At 41.9% G+C, this 23,678-nt stretch overlaps 1 protein-coding gene across 3 annotated transcripts in view; it reads left to right on the forward strand.

The window, feature by feature from the left end:
• Positions 1 to 23,678, forward strand: part of LOC124798034 (villin-1) — a 370,930-nt gene that overhangs the window by 202,169 nt on the left and 145,083 nt on the right. Inside the window, exon 1 of one of the 3 annotated variants that reach the window (XM_047261253.1) lies at positions 15,057 to 15,090. The exons of the other annotated variants lie outside the window; for them this stretch is intronic. The gene's annotated coding sequence lies outside the window, so the exon portion shown is untranslated. Of the gene's footprint in view, positions 1 to 15,056; positions 15,091 to 23,678 lie in introns of those variants that run through there. 3 annotated transcript variants of the gene reach the window in all.

A 23,678-nucleotide genomic window follows, 5' to 3' on the forward strand; every position in this document is an offset into this window, starting at 1 on the left:
GTCTAATGGTCACATAAATTAGCATTGTGATTCAATGCCTTCATTACATTGTATTTCCATATTAATCAACACATAAATCGACTGTTATTAGTATGATAACTATAAATAGACGTTTCCAATACTCACCTATGAAAAGTAACTTTTCCTGTGTCGAATTTCGTTTTGCACCCAGAGCAGAAACAGTTGGACAACCATTGCTGATACTAATGAAGACATATGTGAAGACAAGGGAAATATGTGTAATATTAAAGTTTCAGTCCCCGTGAAAAATATAAACAGTGGCGTCACATGATGATTTACGATTAGTGTTGGATACATACGCAGAATGTTGTGCCCACTCCCAGATATTCCTACTCTATTGTAATGTGACTATATGAATGTGTGAACTTGGAGGACTAACTCGATTATTGAAGAACTGCCTTCAGAAGAAACGGCTACTCTGACAAAGAGATAAATAGTGCACTACAACTAAAATACCTAGAACTATTATTAAAAAAGAACCAGCTGACGGGAAAGTATTCCTTCCATTTGTAAAGACTTACAAATCGCATCAGCAGGGTACCCAGAGAAGACGGTATAGATGCAGTGTTTAAACCAACAAGGAAGGTGCAGAAATACTTGAACCCTTGCACTCGCAATTGCGGTCAAGTATACATAGAAAATACAAAAGAAGCATTAAAACCCCTTAAGGGACACAAGAGCAGTTGTCCATTGTGCAAGACGGATAAATCAGCAGTAGCATATCACCTACTGGGACAAGGGAACCATCAAAATCGTTTCTCTGACACAATGGTTTCAGCAGGATCTAATGTTACTACAGTAGCGTGTACGGAGAGGCCACAGGAATTCAAAAGCACAAAAAGGACTTTGACAGGAAAGAAGGATGGAAATTAGACAACGTGTGGGCCTTGGTGCTAAATAAAACAAAGAGCGCCAAGTCTTCCTCACCACAAGCTCTATAGCATACATCGACGCGAGACCACGATCTTACGCGGCCGTCTGGTGACGTCACGAACCGATTGTTGCTTGTATACATACAAACAGTTCGGCTTGCTGATCTTGTTTGAGACTATAACCGCTTTCAGGGACATTCAAGTCTCTGACGATGTCTCTAGCATTGGAAGACGAAACGTAATGGAGAGAATTATGCCTTGTTCCACGGTCTAATGCTCACAAAACAAATAATCTCTCAACAATAACGCAAACAACGACCATGAAAGTCTACAGTCTATGATGAAAAAAGAAATAATACATAAAAGTATTGTGCTTCACATTCTGCGACGTCAGAAAATCATGTTCTGGTAGTACGAACCCCTGTCCTGTGTTAACTTGATCAGAACATGACAGACAGGTGTAGACAGTCTGCTAAAAGGACGCCAGCGTGGCATTCAGAGGGATGGATGGAGAGAAAGCCGGAGAGGCAACAGTGAATCGTCCGAAGTGTGTGCGCAGAATTGACTAAAATTAAGGACTGCAGAAATGATCTCGAAGGTGCGAGATATATAGGCATATCACGAGTGAATAATAGGCAAATTACTGTGTCCGTTTCGATGTTAACCGAACTGTCTAACGTGGCAGATAAAGACGGTACAACTAGTACATTAACATCTGGTGCCGACAATCTGTGTTGTCAATAACAATTCGTAACTCCAAAACGAATTCATTTATGAACTTCTTATTCAACATAATCATATTCCCACGAATATCGCGACAAAAATTTACAGTAATGTCACAATGATGGGAGCGACGCACTCAGTCAGGTTCGCCGTTCGTGCTACAAGTAAAACGGAGTACTGTTATGCTCCAGAGGCCACCAGTTTGGGCTCAGAGGACGGATCAAGTTACGCATTTAACACGCCAGTAGGATACAATATTCAAAAATGTACATTGAATATAGCACATTTTTCTATTAATATTAGGTGGACAGATTGGAACAAAAATTAGAAATTTATGCAAAAAAGGGTTGAGTGTCAGTTACAAAAATATAAACAGTAAAAAAGACGGTTTCGTACTATAGACTTGATATTCAGTAGTAATGCAGTTCATTTATTCTTCAATTTCGGTGCCCGTGTCAAACGAACTTTGTTTCAACACTATTATGCAGAGCTTTCCATGCTAACTTTTGTAACTTCACTAGGTGTATACTATGCTCTCAATATCTGTATTGGACACCATCAGTTTCCCTTAATTTGCAGAATATGTACTTATTTTCCACAGGTATTTGAAAAAGAACACAGCTCGATGCAATCCTAGTAGTGCACGACAGGAAACCAATTGACACTGGCTCGCGCGTTAGTTCAAATGGCTCTGAGCACTATGGGACTTAACAGCTGAGGTCATCAGTCCCCTAGAACTTAGAACTACTTAAACCTAACTAACCTAAGGACATCATACACACCCATGCCTGAGGCAGGATTCGAACCTGCGACCGTAGCGGTCGCGCGGTTCCAGACTGAAGCGCCTAGAACCGCTCGGCCACTTCGGCCGGCTGCAGGCGCGTTAGTATCCTATTTAGTTGCTGCTCCTGTGAAGTGCGGAAATATCGGTAAGAAGTACTAGTCCATTCCTCGTTAAAGTATCTACCATTCATTGGTGCCCCGCTACGTTCTGGGTTTCTTTTAGTGCTTTCATACGAATGGTATCGGATTCTATTTTCGATTCGATCGTTATTGCCTGTAGTTTTGATATATTGTGTGTGCTACAATCAATAACAATCGGAATTCATACTAAAAGCTGACAAATTTTGATAGAAATTTTGCCACAAAGATGCTGTAGACAAAAGGAGGTCACGTCATGCATGTCGCTATGAGTTGCGTGCAACAGTTTGTGTGCCACTTCGTGTTACATGTGAGTCGAGTCGTCTCATTAGCCAAACGTTCCCTTTCATAGGGCTGGAGTGCTCTCAACTGGCAACTTCTACACAAATTTCAGGGCTGTGATGTTCGCAACGAAGACGAACTGTAGCTGACGTTACAACGAATCGTAAAATTCTTGTCAGAATAATACAAGTGAAATTAATTTACTCGAAGTTATCAGTCCGTGGTTATAATTATAGCGTACACGATGTACATTTTGCGGTATGTCATGCTATATACTTCCTTCACCAAGGTACCGACGTCTGTTTATGCATGTTGTAGGTCAATATTGAACCTCTGAAGATGACAGAGTGGTTATAAAATACGTCCGTCTTTTTTTTAACTCTTGTGGTTGTATTCCCGATTCATATTAATATTTGATTTCTTATTTTTCGGATCTCACTTGTTGCCATATGCCATGGACGTTTGGAAACTCCCATGATTGTTATCAATAGAACGGAAAGCCTTACTGTATCCCAGTTCCACGGTGTGCAATATCGTGTGAAATCTCTTTGACACTTTACTTATATTAAACCAGCATGACAATCCAAAGAATGGCTTTTATTAAATATTTGTTATTAATTTCTCGAGCAGGGCTCTTTTCACCCGTGATTTCACAAAGATGTAGGAAAATGGCGGAATGCACGTGGGGAGATAACGAAGAGTGAAATTATTCCATAAATCAGACTATTACCAGCTAGACAAATATTCCCTCTCGACTCGCACATCGTATATCAAGAGACCGATCTTATTAGAATGGTTCCTTAAGAGGGAGGGGGAAGGTGATTTTCCCTTAGACACTCTTTACATTTGATATCAGCAAGATCAAAGATGATCAGCTATGGGTACTCACCGGAACGCAATAAGCTCTGAACATCGCAACACTCAACACTTGTACGAGTCAGAAAGAGAATACTACAGGATAATGTATATCAGATGCACTATCATTTCAGATGGATCTCAGAGATAAGACAAGAAGCTAGTTCCACCATAGTCACTAAAGGTCTAATAATTTCAACATCTTTTCTGGCCTGTCAGCATTCATTCCCATTAGGAAATTGAGTAGGAGACGACTGTATGGGCCTATTGTGCGTGGACGCTACCTTCAAAGCCAATCAGTAAAACTGCTGAAATTCGGCACACGCAGATCTGCATACATCTCCAGGTGTTCGTTCCACTCAGCAAGGAAAGCATCTATCGATTATCACGATGATAATTTGATGCAGAGATAGAGCTAGTGGTTCGCAAGAGGGAAATAAAGAATCTAAGTAAAAAAAGCATTAATTCTCTTGGTTAATAATTTATGAAAATGTGAGGATTACCTACATCTAAAAGCGGTACATGTTCACATCTAATTATCCGCACACCCGCGCAATGCAGAACTTACTCATGGTGAGGATTACGGAAGTGAAACAGTTGCTTATGTAAAACTCCCAAATACAAATCAATAAAAATGTGCCCTCAATCAGTTCTCCTCCCAGCATAGAAATATAACAACAAAAATAGCAGAAGACCATCTACTAGATTAATTCAGAATAAGCTAGGAATTTCAAATGACAGTTTCATGAACGGGGGCTGAAACAAGCCCCATTCAATCTGTAGAGACCGGTTAAGTGCAATAAAATATACCAATTGCGGACCTGACGATTAAATTTTACTTTGAAAAATGCACACCACAGTTGCTGAAGAAATAACAGCTATGAATAAAGTCATGAATTGTGAAGTTGTTCAACATTTTATGGCTCAGGAAAGTGTAAGAACAGTGTTTGTCCACTCCAGCAGACTGGAAAAAAGCACGATGTGCAGATCCTCTTGCTACAGGAAGTCAACCGATTCTCTCCCTCTTTTAGAAGTTACCCGCCTGTAGAGCGTAAACTATTTGTTTGTGCAATTAAACTCCGTCCGCAGGCTCTGGTGGACACAGAAGTACCGAATGACCGCCGTGTCATCCTCTGCCAATGGCGTCATTGGATGCGGTGTGGAGAGGCGTGTAGCTTTTGTCAGTTTTCACGACCAGCAGTCGCTGCTACTTCGGTAGCTCCTCAGCTGCCATTCCGATTCTGAATCCACCTGTAAGCTTACACCATGTGTAACCCTTGCCTATCGATTGGGTGGAGTTCTTTAGTTGGATATTTTAATTGAATAAATTAATTTGTCTCTGTGATATTTGATTCAAGTAAATCTTCACTCATCAAAACAGTGATTAAGGAACGCTTCTGACTATTAAATCAAACAATGGTGTCAGTGAATTCAGTTTGTTATTCGCAAGTAATCATATTTCACAAGAACCGAATTTAACAAGAACTGAAATCAATAAAGTAATGTTTGGCAAACTTGACTAAGCATCAGGAATAGGAATTAAAAAAAAAAAAAAAAAAGATTCAAATGGCTCTGAGAACTATGGGACTTAACATCAGAGGTCATCAGTCCCCTAAAACTTAGAACTACTTAAACCTAACTAACCTAAGGACATCACACCATCCATGCCCGAGGCAGGATTCGAACCTGCGACCGTAGCGGTCACGCGGTTCCAGACTGAAGCGCCTAGAACCGCTTGGGGGAATTCAAAGCTAACGCGTAACTGAACAAAACATTTATGTTCGCAGAGGCCACACCCTGATTGGCGTAGGTTATTACGCAGAGGTATAAAATACTACAGTAGGCTATGTGTATGCATCTATTACCAGAGTTGAAAGTTTGTTGAACTTTTACCTGCGAACGAGTCTTCGAAATGAAGACTATACCCCGGGGGAAACTACGGTTTCACAGTGTTTACCTCTACGAGGAGGAAGGGCATCGTTGCTTCCGGATGTTGTATAAACTTCGGAACCACAGAGTAAAATTGCAATATCCGTTGTAGTTTTTGATGTGATGTCATGATATAAATATGGTTCCAACGTTTATCAAAGTTGTGCCTCATATTAATTCTACCGCCGGCAGTCGCATGAAGCAACGCGCCGGCCTAGCTCTTGTTAGTGAAAGGATCCATTACATTCGTTTCCAAAGAATTGTTTCGGCTTCATATTATGATTACTTCGAAAATTTTAGTTTTTTCTTGGGATTGGATGGACGGTGCTTCATGGTCACAGGATGACTGGGTATTTCATTCTGTAGCTGTCCGGCGTTTGGTGAAGTTTGAACGTTTCAAAAATGTTCAAATGTGTGTAAATTCCTAAGGGACCTAACTGGTGAGGTCATCGGTCCCTAGACTTACATACTACTTAAAATAACTTATGCTAAGAACAACACACTTACCCATACCCGAGGAAGGACTCGAACCTCCGGCTGGAGGGGCCGCGCAATCCGTGATATGGCGCCTCAAACCACGCGACTACTCCGCGCGGCTTTGAACGTTTCCCTGGCTCGGATTCTAATACTATATCTCGACGTTCTGTGATAAATATCGGCGATAAAGCTTTAATTTTTGTATCGGCCCCCCAAGTCGTTTGCCAGTGGTTGATATTATTAGTTCTGTTGAATAAACTATCTTTAAACTACTTCCTGATGTTGTAGGCGAGGCTAGGAGGGGTCAGGCACGTCCACCCAAGCGGCTGAGAGGGGTGCTTTCCGTTCACTTAGAGTTGATCCAGATATTGTTATTTTACCTGCAGACAAGAGCAATGCTACCATTGTTTTGGACAAGTAGGATTGCGTTCCAAAGACGCAGTCTTTACTGTCTGATTTAGCGTATTGCAGCATCGGTGTTGATTCCACAAAATTTGTTGAGAGGAAAACTAACAGTCTTCTGAAGAAAAGTTCCTTCTTGCAGGAGACTATCAAGAGTCTCAGTTCTTATTGAACCGTTTCCCCTAGATTATATGGCCTCCCTAAGGTCTTCAACCAACGGCTTCCTCTTCCTCTGATTGCGAATAACATTGGAATGCGTTCGAAAGACTCAGATATTCTAGTAAGTTTCGATATGATCTCTCTCTTCACTCGTGCCCTCTGTCTGACCAATTATGGTTGATTTGGGGTAGGTTTGGTGCTGAATTAACGAACCTATTTCGACATGTGCTGAGTTCCACTTACTTTTTATTCAGCAACCAGTACTACGAGCAGACAGATAGGGTTGCGATGGAAAGCCCGTTGTCACCTATTAGCGCCAATTTGTTTATAGAAAATTTCGAGAATCGTGCCTTGGAGTCGGCAGATTTGAAACCTGCATGTTTAATCAGATATATAGACGATACTTTTGTTGTTCGGCCTCATGGCAGTGAGAATTTGAACGACTTTTTAGAATACCTGAATTCAGTCCACCTGAATATTCGTTTCACGCTCGAGATGGAAAGGGATGACTGTCTTACCTTCCTTGGCGTGTTGGCCAGGAGAAAGGTGGATGGTACGTTGGGACATGCCGTTTAGAGGAAGCCTACTCATACTAACTTGTATCTGCAGACTGAAGTTGTCACCATCCGGCTCAACGTGGAGGGCTACTTCGTACCGTGGTTCACAGGGCCCATTTCATCTTGGACCCTGAGAGTTTGTCAGCTGAATTAGCCCGTCCTGAAGTCACTTTTCGTCAGAATGGTTATAGTGAAAGTCAGATCAGACGTGCGTTGCGCTATAGACCAACTGTGCTCTGGGTGAGTGCACCGAAGTGGCACCAGAATCTACGCCCTCTTTACGTAACGCAGGAAGCATTTCGAGCGGGATTGGTTGCATTTTGCGGAAATATGATGTGAAATGTGTTTTCCGACCATCATCAAAGACCAGAGTCCTTTTTGGTTGCTTAAAGGATGGTATTGGTTTGCATAAGGCGGGTATCTACCGTATTCCGTGCAGTTGGGGCACGTCATATATTGGTCAGATAATCAGAACTGTGGACGACCGGTGTACTGAGCATAAGCGGCACAGGCGCCTACAACATCCGAGCGAATCCGCCACTGCAGGACATAAATGAAATGTATTCGTAGTTGCGACAACCATTAATTGTATAAGGGAATGGCGTTAATGAAAATTTTTGTCGGACGGGAACCAGAACCCGAACCGGATTCCTCTCTTATTGCGAGCGGACGCCTTGCCATTGGGCTATCCGAGCATGACTCAAGGCCACACCCAAACTTCCACGTGTCGTCAACCATGTGTCTACAACCTGTACTCGTACATACATTCCGTGTTTTCCCGTACAGGGGAGACACTTTACTTAAAAGTCAGTTTCTCGGTGTTGGCGGATAAATACGACATTGCAGCGACTGTGTTATTCCGAACTGCGATGCAATGTTCCTTCGGACAACGGGAAAGCAACTTTCGAGTAAAATGTCTCCTCTGTATGGGAATATAAATAATGTATGTACGATTACAGGTTGTAGACAAATGGTTGACGAGATACGGAAGTTTGGGTCTGGACGTGAGTCATGCACGGATAGCAAAACTGAAAGGCGACCGCTGACGATAAGCGGGAAATCCGGCTTCGAGTCCCGGTCCGACACAAATTTTCTTTGTCGTCATTCATCATACAGCTGATGGTTGTCCATATTCGCAACTGCGAATACATTTCATGTATTTCATAGCGATTGTATTCCCCTCTGTGCCTGTTGCTCCAACTTGTATGCACGTCCGAAGGAACATTGAATCATAATTCGGGATAGCACAGGTACGCAATGTCGTGTTACAGAACATTGTCTTGGCACCAGTCGTCCTACCGAATATAAAAACACGGAGATTCTGGCACGCACTTTCAGCTACTAGGATAGTATTATTAAAGAAGTTGTTGAAATTATATTAGCAAGTAATCTTGTTTAAATTCTGCATGGAATCCTGCTCTCTCACTTGTCAAAAAAGGGGAGTTTGCACTATCTCGCCCGTTGATTATTAATTTTGCTATCGATAGCTTCTAACGTCGGTCATCCTTGGTTTGTAACGACGCTAGTGTTTTCAGTGTGTGTATGTTACCTTTTACGGAGTCTCTCTGAAAACAGAGGTATTAAATTCGCTTGCACCGCGCTTATTTGCTTCAGTTTTGCCTGGAAAATGGCAGTGTGTGCTCCTGTCGAAATATCGGCGGTTTTAGATATCACCCGACTGCACTCTCGTAAGGTATTTGAACAAGACAAGAATTACCGAACATCGTCATGGAAACTTCGCCTTTTCACACAATTTTCTTCACTGCTGCGGCTGTGTCTCCCCATACTTAGAATCTGCAACTGATGGCTGAAGTGGCTGCAAAATCGGCCATTGCCTTGATACAAACAGCTCGTCTCTACCTGCGTCGAAGCTCAATTCAGCAGGATGAGAGCCTCTTGTCCCGGGCGTGCAGAAATTCTGAAGAAACGTGGACACAGAGATTATAAAATACGGAAGTAAAGTTACTACCTGCAGAGCGCATCCGGTAAGGAAAACTTTGAGCCCTGTGTTTTTTTTTTTTTTTTTTTTTTGGCGTTGCGTAATTTTGATTGGCTGAATATTAATTCTTATCAGTGCTGGCCAGTAAGGTTTTTTTTAACAATATTCTGGGTTCTTTTACTTATTCGAATTTCAAGTGGTTAACCAGTTAAAAAATGTTACTTTGGGGCTCCAAAACATGTACGATTTACTCCCTCCATCTGCCTACCTTTGTGCAGTGGCAAGTACAGTTCGGCCTCTGTAGGCACAGTCGCCCTCTACTTCCATTCCATTTCCTAAGATGTGTTAATAGCCCGTGTTTTTCGACGAAATTTGACTTCCTTCAGCTCAGCTCTGGACGACTTTTGTCTGCCTCGTGTTTCCAGTCACACAGTGAGACGGGCAGCCAGTTTGCGAATAGCGCTGGGGTGGACTCCTTGGGGATTTGTGGCCTACAGCATGTCCCTGGCCCCCTTTCAATCTGCTTCTCCTGCGGTCACTGATGTAGCTGCACGTGCAATTTAACACGGGAAATCAAAATGTAAGTAGTTATGTGTTGGCAATTACTAATGCTATTTCGTATTTCATTATCCAGTGGGGATTAATTTATTCTGATTTAATTCTACTCTCTCTCACGGGTTTTACTCAGGTTTGTGGCAGTTTGTTTAAAACAGTTGTGTAACACACCCCAGCCATGCTGACCATTTTGGTACGGTGGTGAAGATCACCTTTAGGACAGCGGGTTCACGTGGCAGCTGGCCATGAATTATTTAAGTTAGTCTAGAGAAATTAGATGGAAAGGTGTGTAATTTAATATTTACAGAACGAGAAGACACTGTGCTTTGAAATACAGGGCTATTACAAATGATTGAAGCGATTTCATAAATTCACTGTAGCTCCATTCATTGACATATGGTCACGACACACTACAGATACGTAGAAAAACTCATAAAGTTTTGTTCGGCTGAAGCCGCACTTAGGTTTCTGCCGCCAGAGCGCTCGAGAGCGCAGTGAGACAAAATGGCGACAGGAGACGAGAAAGCGTATGTCGTGCTTGAAATGCACTCACATCAGTCAGTCATAACAGTGCAATGACACTTCAGGACGAAGTTCAACAAAGATCCATCAACTGCTAACTCCATTCGGTGATGGTATGCGCAGTTTAAAGCTTCTGGATGCCTCTGTAAGGGGAAATCAACGGGTCGGCCTGCAGTGAGCGAAGAAACGGTTGAACGCGTGCGGGCAAGTTTCACGCGTAGCCCGCGGAAGTCGACGAATAAAGCAAGCACGGAGCTAAACGTACCACAGCCGACGGTTTGGAAAATCTTACGGAAAAGGCTAAAGCAGAAGCCTTACCGTTTCGAACTCATTGATGGGGACATGCTGCGCCGAGTGTGGGAGGAACTTGATTATCGGCTTGATGTCTGCTGAATCACTAAAGGGGCACATATCGAACATTTGAGAATGCCTAAAAAACTTTTTGAGTTTTTGTATGTGTGTGCAAAGCATTGTGAAAATATCTCAAATAATAAAGTTATTGTAGAGCTGTGAAATCGCTTCAATCATTTGTAATAACCCTGTATAGATGTTAGCTATATATACCATTATCTACTGAGAGAACATAGAGTGTAATCGATACCGCGATTGCTTCCAGTGGTGATCGTATCGAATCTACTTGAACCGTGGAGGAATAATGCTAATAACCTGTACGTAATCTGTAGTTCCTAAACATTACCTTACTGGTGCTACTGGATTTATCATTTGGTGATACACTGTGCCCAAAAATCGAAGAACATCAGTCGTTCGTCTTCTCAAAGACCACTTTTGATGTTATCGTAAGGGTAGTGTTTATCTTCGTTGAAAGCTATACACTTATTTAACATACAATAAGGCGGAATTGGTTTGTATTACTCCTAAAGCACGGTGATTTTTCTTTTCATTTATTCCCTCACATGGAAATGGATGGGCCACTAGGGAGTATTAGCTCTGTAGTCCTATGAGCTTACTGGATACTATTTTCACGCAACGTGTTTCTTGTCCAATCTGCAATGTATATCACTTTCTTCGATGGCTATTTGTTGGGATATGTCGGGGACGATTTCTGTTTTCACCTTATGACGATGGAAAATGTGCAAAACCGTTGCCTGGAGCCACATTGTAAATGATGGTGCTAAGTTTATGAATCATTTGATGTAGCACATAGTCAGATCTGAAGTTTACTGCATAGATGTTTCATGTTGTCGGAGTTGATGCTTTGAGAAGGTCAGTCCAAGAAAACCCCCTCATTTACTTGGTATCACGTTACAGCATACTTTCTTTATAAGGAGGGACATTAACATGCCCATACAGAAAAGGTCAGATTCTAAATTATTGTTACATTTTTTTGTAATTATGCTACTGTCTAAAATGTTTTTATGAGCATCCGCGTTGAGTCTGCCAGTCATCAAAATAAATGATCCCTGTCTATACGAAGAGTGGGAGGCTTAATTCACCACAGCTCTTAACTGAATGTCACTGTACTGACAACAGACAGATGAACAGCATTCATCAGGCAATTTCGTACACGACCACCCGAACTCCAATTAGTGCACCGTGGCTAATCACTCCATAATATTTTGTTCCACTGCTCCAAGGGTCTCTGCACCACACTAAGCACCTTTGTGTCGATTGGTTCTCACAGCCTGGTAATTTTATATCAGTTTTTATCATTGGTTCACTACATCATTATTTTGATTTAATGGTTACTTGAAGCTTCCACTTCACAAAAAGATGTTATTAACGGAAAAACAATTAAAACCACAAATTGTTGAGAACTAAGGAGTTGCCAAACTGAGCAGATCATGCGCGGAAATAATTTTGAATCTGAAACTGGTATAATCGCATATAAAGAAAGCCTATCATGCAGTAGAGAGACGAAAACCTTCAGATGTAGAGGAGATGAGTCAGGAGAGAAAATTCAGTGAGCTGATTAAACAGTCGTTAACCAACACTACATCAAAGGTGAGGTTCAGAAGAAACCTTTCAGTCTTTCAAGATCATAACCAAAGTCATAAAGGAAGGTAGACTCTCGTCTGGCTCTCCAACGGTGTCCTTGATAAGATGGAAAAAGTTGGATAAAGTAAAAAGAATTACAGGAAGAAGCGACATTTGCAGACGATTTTGGGAAACTGATTAGTCACCTCTTCTAATGAACTGAGAAACTACGCTGCTGCATACCTTTGTCATGAATACAATGAACACACATCAAAAAGAGTTTTGCATCACCGTTTCCAAGAACTCCTGAAGATAGACGTTGACTGTGGATATTGTCCCTTTGACTGTTCAGATATATCACTAAAGCCGCCCAAAGGTGTTAACAACTATGCATGAGCAGCGCCTATTAGACGGAGGGGGTCAGACAACCGATTAGTTCCAGTCACTCCACCAGGAAGGAGATACACGGCTCGTACTGTCTGTAATTCAACCATGCCTAGACGATCAATACTGCGGTTCGGTTGCGTCCACATTGTTACTTTGTGCCAGGAAGGGCTCTCAACAAGGAAAGTGCCCAGGCGTCTCGGAGTGATCAAAGCGATGTTGTTTGGACATGGAGGAGATAAAGACAGACAGGAACTGTCGATGACGTGCCTCACTCAGGCTGCTCAAGGGCTACTACTGCAGTGGATGACCGCTACCTACGGATTTTGGCTTGTAGGGACCCTGACATCAACGGCACCATGTTGACTAATGTTTTTCGTGCAGCCACAGGACGTCGTGTTACGACTCAAACAGTGCGCAGTAGGCTGCATGATGCGCAACTTCACCCCCGATGTCCACGGCGAGGTCCATCTTTGCAACCACGACATCATTAGCGCGGTGCAGATTGGCCCAACATCATGCCGAATGGACCGCTCAGGATTGGTATCACGTTCTCGTCACCGATGAGTGTCGCATATGCTTCAACCAGACAATCGTCGGAGACGTGTTTGGGGGCAACCAGGTAAGGCTAAACGCCTTAGACGCACTGTCCAGCGAGTATAGCAAGGTGGAGGTGCCCTGCCGTTTTTGGGTGGCATTATGTGGGGCCGACGTACGCCGCTGGTGGTCATGGAAGGCGCCGTAACGGCTGTACTATACGTGAATGCCGTCCTCCGACATATAGTGCAACCATATCGGCAACATATTGGCGAGGCATTCGTCTTCATGGACGACAATTTGCGCTCCCATCGTCCACATCTTGTGAATGACTTCCTTCAGGATAACGACATTGTTCGACTGGAGTAGCTAGCATGTTCTCCGGACGTGAACCCTATCGAACATGCCTGGGATAGATTGAAAAGGGCTGTATATGGACGACGTGACCCACCAACCACTCTAAGGGATCTACGCCGAATCGCCGTTGAGGAGTGGGACAATCTGGACCAACAGTGCTTTGATGAACTAGTGGATAGTATGCCACGACGAATACAGGTATGCATCAATGCAAGAGGACATGCTACTGGGTATTAGAGGTACCGGTGAGTACAGCAGTCTGGACCACCATCTCTGAAGGTCTCGCTTTATGGTGGTACAACACGCAGTGTGTGGTTTTCATGAGCAATAAAAAGGGCGGAAATTATGTTTGCGTTGATCTTTATTCCAATTTTCTGTACAAGTTCCGGAACTCTCGGAACCGAGGTGGTGCAAAGCTTTTTTTGCTGTGTGTATATGACCAACATATCCTAGATGGATGACATGAGAAGGATTTAAGAAACCTAAGTGAAACAGAAGTTTTGGAAATATGAATGAACAAGAAGAATTTAGCATAAAGACTCACTATACTCACTTAAAATAGGGACCAAATTTTGATCAATACAAAATTAAGACATTACCTGATAGTGATCTGCCTTGAAGCCTTATACACAGTAGGAACCCTTCATCTCGTATGAATAGGATTACTTCAGAGAGTAAAACTTGTGAAACAATTTTCAGGAGGATATTTGGGCCTTGAAGAAAAAGAGACTGCCTGAACAGAAGACACATCGATAGAGAGGATAGAGAGGATCGCGAGCTCCATCAGGAAAAGGACAATATTCTTCGGATACATCCTCAGAGTGGACCAGAGGATGTTGACCCAACAGATAATATAGTTTCTCGTAAACAAAAAATATGCTAGATACAAACAGGTGTGGATGAAATTGGAATAAAACAGATTGCTAAAAAGTGATTTTTAAATGTAATGCAGACTCATATAGTTTCTCGTAAACCAAAAATACGCTAGATACAAGAGATACAGACAGGTCTGGACGAAATGGGAATAAAACAGACTACTAAAAAGCGATTTTCAAATGGAAATTCAGACTCATAAGTTTCCAGGACAGTATTAGGACAAACGCAACATGTACAGAAGAGCGAAGAAGCTTGCAGAGTATGAGGAGGATAAAGACTAGAAAGAAGCGAAGCTTATCCGAATTAAAGTGGGCCTCAGATGACCAAAACGAAAAGGGGTGGTTTTTGTAGTAGTAGGATTAGTAGTGTATATGGAGCTCCGACGAAAAATCTGTGATGGAGTACTCGAATTTGTGGCCTCTCATAATCACATACCGTCCCAACTCAATAATTTCCGTCTATTGACTCATTCTGACAGATACCACCTGCAACTTTGACCCTTTGATGCTCAGCACGAAATTCACTTAGTAGGAGGTCCGGGGACTTTAGGTCGCAAGAAATGGATGCGATTCTCGATTCTGTTTACGTGCGTTAGGATATTAACCTCGCACTCGTTTGTGGTTGGTTTCGTGCGAGGTGTGGATGCGGGTGGGCGTGGCAGGCATGTCGGACGGTGTGACGCGGCGGTGACGCGCCCGGCTGGCTGCAGATAGCGGCGTCGCGGCGGCCGGCGCCGACAGTCTGCGACCAGCAGCCGCCGCTACGCCACCCTACTCCCAGCTCCTGCGTAAGTTATCCACACATCATTCTTCTTCGCTTTCTGTAGGTCGGGCAAAACGAGGATGCATTTGTAAACAAGCTTACTCTTCAAATGACAACTTAACGACACGCATCCTCCAACAACTTGTTCTATACGTTATTCAACAGGCGAGGAAAGTAGTTAGGTGCCAGAGGTACTGTAACAGTATCTATCGAGATGACGCCATGGTAAAAAAACCGAAAGAGTATTCGGAAAAAGTGGTATCCGAAAACTCCTCCGTCTGCCCCTGATTTACGTTGTCGCTGTTCCGCTAAACCATTTCAGGCTAATTGGCCGGTGTTTCCTCCAGTGCAGCGCTCGGCTTTCTACTTATCTTACAATTAGTCCACTTGAGCTCCTACTGCATTTACGCTTGGAAACATAATAATTTTAAAATGTGTGTTCCACTCAATATCATCAAAGCATTTTCTAAATCTGCAAAAGTTGTAAACGTGTGTTTTTTCCTTTTTTTATCTTTCTTCTAAAAATGTTACAGAGTTGTTATTGCTTCGTATATTTTTACGATCTCCAAAATCCAAACTCATCTTTACCTATGTAGATTTCTGTCAGTCGTTCCGATCTTCTGTGAATAAAAATTCATATTTTGCAACCATTAGTTGTTAAATTTACGGTTTTGTGATAAACCTGTCGACAGCTGCCTTTTTTTTTTGCATTCGGAGTATTACATTATTCTTGGAATCTGAGGGTACTTCCCCTGTCTCAAGTGAAAAGTAGACAAGTTTTGTGATGGTTCGTTCTCCCAAGAATCTAGCGAATGTCGTCTGTTCCAGGTGGCTTATTTCGACTTAAGTCTTTAACTACTCTATCTCGCATTGTTGCATCCCCCTTCTCTTCATTAACCTCCTCTTCCTTTACCATCACATTTGCCTCGAGTTTCGTACTTTTGTATAGCTCACCTATGGCTTCCTTCCACATTTCATCATTTCCTTCTCCGCTTAATACTGGCGTCATACCTGAGAACCTGATCTCCTTTTTCCCTCAGTGATGTCTTTAACCTTCCGGTAATCATGCATCTTTCTACAGGTTTCCAGTGAATAAGCCACCGGATTAGTATCCTGGAACAAGGTATACAAATATTCGTTAGCTCGTCAGTGTTTAGGTGTTTCACGTGTCTCCTAAATCGCTTGTACAGAATTCTAAGACAATTATGTCATCACCCTTCTACAATCAGAGCTAGTGCACTGTCTCTAATAACACTGAAACTGAAACGGCGTTAACCTCAAATCTGCCTTCCCCTCGACGTCCACAAACGTGAAATTCTAAAATCAGTTTTTCCTTCTATCCTATCTATGACTTTTCTAGTGGCTCTTTCGGCAACTGCACCATCTTAATTCACGATGGAATTATCCAGAACTGCGTGAAATAGGTTCATTTTGTTTATAGTTACCACATGACGCCTTCATTCCATAGGGACAAAATCTAATTTCCTGCGAGTACGCTGGGCAACGTTTCAAACACAGGAATGTTCAAATTTACCCGTGAGAGGGTGAAGCGGCTGTATGACGATTAATTGTACGTTTCTGTAGTTCTTAGAACCTCTCTCATCTTAAATTCATGGGTTTTGCGTCAAAACGCTGGAGGAACAAGCTTTACTAATGTTAACGTCTTCCATAGAGAGGAATCTTGTTCTTCGTATTTGTTGCATTTCATTTCATTAATTGAGTTGAGTACTTTGTTAGGACTTAATAGACCCTGAATCATTGTATCGAATTTATTTTGTGTGCATATTGACTTCAGGGGGACCATAAAAGGAGCTCATAGTAATTTTGCAGCTACTCTTTTTCAGTAGATCAATATTTGCCGTACACAAGAACGAAGTCGATCCAACCACTAGCTTTTCTTTCTGGAATATCGCCATATTTCTTTATGTAATAGCTAGCAAATACTTCACGAATACTTCTGACTGTTACTGGATTGTAAGACAGAATAATTCTACACAGACGGGCCCTTATAAAAGCAACCATTGCGCCAACTCCCTCGGTCTCTGACACTGTATTTGAAGAGTAAGGCTCTGACTGCTGTCCAGATATCCCTATTTACGTTTCCGTTACTTCTCCAAATCACTTCAGGTGAATTCCAGGGTGGGCCCTTCAGTGAAACCCCAACGAAGTTCTTACTTCATACTTGTGCTATAAAATTAGTGCTACGCCTGTAGTAACTGCGGTGTAGACTAGACGTTAATGTCTAACGACCCGGCCTCCTACACAAAATCAGCAACACCAACTACTTTTCAGGTGTCAACTGGCTTTATTTCCATTTTATGTGCTTGCAAACATCTGATTAAGTTTATCACCAAATGTTGTTCACCATACGAGGCAAAAACCTTTTGAACACCGTGCTGTATTCCGTATTTTTCGTTGGTATTGCTTCCTTACAAAAATGCCTTGCAAATAAAGCACTCAAGCAGACTGTGGTTATCAGCACTCTTTGGTACCTTCAGTTGAATGTAGATGCCGATGAATAATTGGAATCGTACGTGATTACCTGACATCGTAAAAAATTGTTGTAATGCCAAAAAGTCTAACAAAATAGCCAGGTGGCATAGAAATGTGATCTCGAGTCCATTTGTCGTAGTGCCGCATCTGTTGTACACTGTCACGATGTTATCAGCCAACTAATGTTGAATCTCTGACCAACATTATGAGTAGAAGAGATTGCGACGCACAACGAGGAAGATACTTAAGACGCATGGGGATACGTTAGCTGTTCCTGTATAAGGAAATATGACGAGACACACAAGGGGAATTACATTAATCGAGACACGCGAGGTAATAAGTTCGTAGGAAAAACCGTGTTGCGAGCACCACGCAGTAATTCTGCTCTAGTCGGCTCGATACACGGTTACAAGCAGCCTGACAGCTTCATTACAATATTTTCTACGCTCGTAAACTAAGTCGCATTATTTTTGTACAACCGAAGTTTCTGTAGTCGACGCCCTTTTTCTAGTAGAATTAGATATTCTAATGGCTGCTGCCGCCCAGCACTATACCACGGTATTCGTAAGATCAGTCATTGTGTGGGTCTACACAGGAAACAGTCCACGATAACTATCGTGAGAACTTTGCCATGTGAATTTTTGCGCACTCAGTGCATTCTGTGGGAGACTTGTTACCTCTCTTCCTGCTTGAGCATCTGACCCGCTACCCTATTAACGGCAACTGCTGCAGATATCCTTCACAGAAGTACTTACTATACTCTCAGTACCAGATTACCCTTTATTGAGAGGGTAACAGGGAAACTGAGAAAGCAAACTCCATCTCGTACATGTTGGGTCACGGATAACTTTGAGATAAGGGCCACCTGGTTCGTGTAGTACCTTGAACAGTTGCGAATCAAATGCTAAGCTAGTGAAAATTTAAATGTCATAGGCCGACAAAACTGTAATTCTACGAAAGACTTTTATATATATACCACAAAAGGTCGCTATTAAAGTTTCTTTTGCTGCGACCAATTTCGAATTTTCGTTATGATTTAGCAGATCTTACAGCTAAGTGGTATAAACCACGTACCCGTGGTTACATTGTGTGTCAAATATATAGCTACTGTAGTGAAAGCAAGTGGGCCTCGAGCGTGCCAAACCCAAGTCGACACATATCAAAGCTTCTTAAGAAGAAATTAACGTTATTTGTCTGAGGAGTCATGGGTGGTCCCAGTGAAACATTAAAAACAGTCTCATAACTCTTTATCACAAAACTACTCTAAATGCTACACAAAGAATGAAACAGCATTCAACGACGACGCAGAAATTGTTGTCTATGCAGACTGTAGTTCGAACGCAATGATTGGATTAGTACGATTTCTATTGGGTCTCCAGATTTCGGCCATTCTACGCGAACCGAGAGAGGAAAAAAATGCCACTATCAAGATTAATATCCGTATAAACCACGGTCGACTAATTTTCGTGGGATGTCACAGATCTCAGACCGGTGCACTTTTCCTTCCTGTGAGCGCTGCAAATAGCATTTAGCTCTAGTTCACAGAGTAAGCTGTTTTCTTCAAATCTCTTTATCCTGTGAATATATAAGGTTCACTGTTATTTGTGACAGTTATATTGCCTGAAACGGTGGGAATGTCACTAGGACGTAGCGATCACAGTAATGTTGGTAATACTTTTTTATGATGATGGTGCATAAGGTACTGAAACTACTTATAAGGTATTAAATAATTGGCGATCGAAAGAGAAAATTAAATTTTTCTTTTACTGTACTGTGTTATTAATGGTGTCCTCCTAGCATCGGGACATCATATAAGATCTATTTAAAGAAGCAGTAGGACCTCCAGTTTCGAAATCCTATATTAACGAACAGGTGAACGGAGTGCTGACAAAAATCACCCCCCCCTCCCTTGCTAAAAATTCACCCCAATGACGCCTTAGATGGAAAACGAAGCAGCAGTCATTCGACAGGGAAGCTTCCTACGTATATGAGAGTGCCACGGTGATCGATCAGTCGTAACAGCTGACATATTATTAACGTCATAGGACTACACCAAAAACGGTAGAAATTGTTATTACGGTGCATTGGCCCCAGGCAGATGACCCGAAACAGTCAGTCGTTCTTTTTAAGATGAGTCTTGCAGTATGCTTTGCTATATTGGAAAATTCACGACAGGAAGAGAATGGACTTTGTTTATTATGTACAAATGCACAACCCATTAATTACATATTAATGTACAAGACCAGCAAATATTCCTAACACTTCGTACCACGCGAAGTTCTCCGATGCCTTTGTTTTCTACCTCATTAGATAATCCACCATGCTGCACAAGGAACTTCATTTTTACTTTACGTTACGTTCACCCTGAACTTTAGTTTCGATATCTGCTTACTTTAGTGTATTGTTCTAGAACATAACATGAGAAGGCATTCAGCTTTCTTCATTTCCCGATGCTAACTTAATCCCTCCATGATGTTCTCCAGACGCGATTTAAAAAATTCTGCTGAGGGTATTAGGGTATTGATTATTCTTAGTTATACGAATTGTGTATCTGTAATGATGTTCCGTACATTCGTTTTAAGGAATGAAAAGGAATCATATAATGAAGGACTAGGGTGTTCAAATTTACGTTCCGCTTTTCTGTTTTAAGTTTTCTTCACTTCAGACGATTGTTGGGAGTGATTCCTCCAACAAATCTACAGCTAATATTTTCCCAAAACTCTAATGTCTCTAATGATAATGGTGTTAAAATTTTTAATTTTATCACTCTTCTCTCGTCCTCCTCCTCCTCTCCTTCTTCTTCTTCATTTTCGTCCTCGTATTTTGTTAGAATTGGAACATGAATGAGAGGTGCCGGTACTGCGTACAAACTGACTTCTGTAAAGTTGAAACTCTTTCAGCGACAGGGGCAAATAATCACGAATCATCAGTCCAGGGAGTGGCTAGGTTCTTCGCAATGTCGGTCGGATATAGACAGGCAGAAGGGCTAAAATAAATAAATAAATAAATAAAAATAAAAAAATAAAAAATCTGAAACAATTCTAAATGTAGAACAAGAGCCCAGAGGACACGTTAATAGAGTAAAACAACCCTCATGTGAACTACGCTCGTTGCACACCAGCAAATCACAACTATCGCGGTGGCGCTTTATGAGAGGTGATGTGATCTGCAGCAATGAAACTCCGTTGTTTTGCAATTTATTGTTCGTCGTCACAACCATCTTTCCAATAACTGAAGTTTATTCCACCCCTCTACCTCACTCCCCCCTGCCCTTCAGCATTGGGCGAGTGAGTTGCCTAACAGACAACAGACAAGCATTCAAAGGTGCGTGACTTAATGAACAGGCCGGCCGCGGTGGCCGTGCGGTTCTAGGCGCTGCAGTCCGGAACCGCGGGACTGCTACGGTCGGAGGTTCGAATCCTGCCTCGGGCATGGATGTGTGTGATGTCCTTAGGTTAGTTAGATTTAAGTAGTTCTAAGTTCTAGGGGACAGATGACTTAAGATGTTAAGTCCCATAGTGCTCAGAACCATTTGAACCATTTTTGAACCTTAATGAACAACACACACACGCACCATCGAATGAGCAAAATTGTGTTTTGGTATTAATTGGCATTCGAATTCGAATAAATAGTTGTGCTCTTGCCAGCGATTATAACTTCCAGCTTGTTCTTCAGTTTTCACTTTTTGACAGTAGCTAAGGCAATAGTACTTCGCCGTTCACTTGACGGGTAAGCAATCTGGAGTTCAGATGCATTAGAGTGTTAAACTGAGAAGATCCGTGAACAATGTACTAACGAAATTGCTTACATAAAGACCATCATATCGACCTCAACCTTCTAAGGGCACACACGAAAATCCTACAGTAAAAGATGATGGATGTGATTGGCATACGACCTTTGGAAAATACGTTTGTAATTGTCAAATGGTAAGAATATTGACACAAAATGAGCCTGCTTGAGGATTTCATAAGGGAAGGGCGTAAATGCAGTTAGGTATCTTTCACAATATATTCCTTGTGATGCAAACAGTAAATGTACTATTAACTTTATTTTTTTAACGCAATAACTTTTTTATTTTATTTTTATAATTGTGTCAAAAATAAACATAAATTCGTAATAAATCTGTAACTGATCTACTTGAACGGAATGTCCTTTCTTCCAAAAAGTAAATGCACTGTCAACTTGGTCTACTGTAAAAGCACTTTCTGAGAACCACTCCTCGTTCCTGCACATCGTTTCTTACGCAGTGATTCGTACTGGTGATCATTGGAAGAAGAATTCTTTCGAATATCGAGTACGTGTAAAACGTCAAGCATGTCGTAAAAACTACTATCTCAGCTGTCACCGAACTTTCAGATTTCACTTAACTAAAGAGAAACACTAGCACTCCCTGCAGCAGAAGTCTACGTTGTGTTTACCTAATCGACCGAGCGGGCTAGTAGCTTATTGTGTCACGCCGGAAAACCGTAAAATATCTCTATTGTATTTTTGTTACTGCTATATGAATGAGCCAAACGTCGGTAAAGTCAAATAATACTTGTTTTTGCGTAATAAGCAGCTATTGTGTAACATAATCTCGTTTTCAATTATGCGGGCCGCTCATGGAATGGAACGGCTGAGAAACGGACAGGTACTGTTATGAGACTGCGCGAACAGCATGATTATAAATTTGGCTGTATAAATCATTCATTCATTCATTCATTTTTCGTCTTCTACTTCTTCTCATCTCTCTCTCTCTCTCTCTCTCTCTCTCTCTCTCTCTCTCTTTCTCTCTTTCTTTTCTCCTCCTGGTTTCAAACCATTGTCGCTGGTCGAATCCCCTGCGTATAGATCGTAGACTTGTAAAGCTACACAAACAATATATTATTTACTAGTAATCCTTCTAATTGAACGATATACATGATAATGAATTCTGCAGTAAACAGTAGTTTTTACGAAAGTGAAGGTCTAGTGTGTCCTGTCGAGAGCTGCAATAGATTCAGACTGTACCTGCGGCTCTCAGCATGCAGATTCTGCATTTGCGAGCTTCATATATTTTCGTACTGCTGCTACCTATAAACCATTGTCAGTAGAGTTACGCAGGGATTTTACCTATTATACCTGCCATTGACGTCATTGCTGATCACGCTAACGTTTGTGTGAACTAGCAACGGAAGACTGCCTGAAAGTGAGTCAGTGTATCAGAACTTACTTTAATTTGGTACATGCACTTGACTGGTATGTCCCTCGCCTTCTGTCCTAGCCGGTCCTGCGGCATTACTTCGTCAAAGATCATAATTTGTGTCTTCGTGGTGCATGTCTCAAACCTGTGAGCCTAATAAGTTTAGGAAGTGAGCATATGCAAAGATGCACAGCAAAACACACTCACAGCGCTTATCTACATGACATTAAATGAATTCAAGTTTGCGGGGAGTGAGATACGCAGATGATAGCTTGGAATATTGTAACTGCCGCATTCCATTAAGCTGACAGTTAAATAACTCGCAACAGTTGAAACTAGGGTTCAATCTTTGAATATCTCTGTAGTTCACATTCTCCATAACTTTTGTTACACCTTCGTCATCTTCCATACTGCTGCGCTTTCCGCAGGCTTATTTACCGTTCCAAGTCTATTACATTCGTAGTTCCGTAGCATCACATTTAATACGTTTTCGCTGTCAACCTACTGCTAATTTTCTGTCACTTTCATAAGGCAGTGTGCGCAAGGTGTACAGTGCAGTCCTTCCTTAACTTGACGGCGTTAGCGATCTGCGTTAAGCCTGAACTAAAGTTTACTTTGTCTGTGTCGGTCTGCTGTCCATGTTTATCTTGCTTTGCATAACTTAAGTATATTTGTCTTACTGCTTTACGTCTTCTACTATAACTGTTCCACTTTTATCGGTTTTTGTCGCGTTTCTACTGTTTAAAATTATTAAAGCTGTTATATCTCGTGTAGCTCGATGATAGAGTCCTCGAAAAACACTCGAGATGGGAGCAAAGTACCACGCCGCGTGGCACCCGCGAAAAACACCGTGTTCTATCTACCTGGTGAGCAGAGTGTCCGAAGACACGGTCTGGGACAAAAATGGAAACAGTAAGTGCGCAACAGTGCACTATGCAAAGCGAGCGTAGGCCGAGTAA

Source organism: Schistocerca piceifrons, chromosome 5 (genome assembly GCF_021461385.2).
Source record: "Schistocerca piceifrons isolate TAMUIC-IGC-003096 chromosome 5, iqSchPice1.1, whole genome shotgun sequence".
Classification (NCBI taxonomy): Eukaryota; Metazoa; Arthropoda; class Insecta; order Orthoptera; family Acrididae; genus Schistocerca; species Schistocerca piceifrons.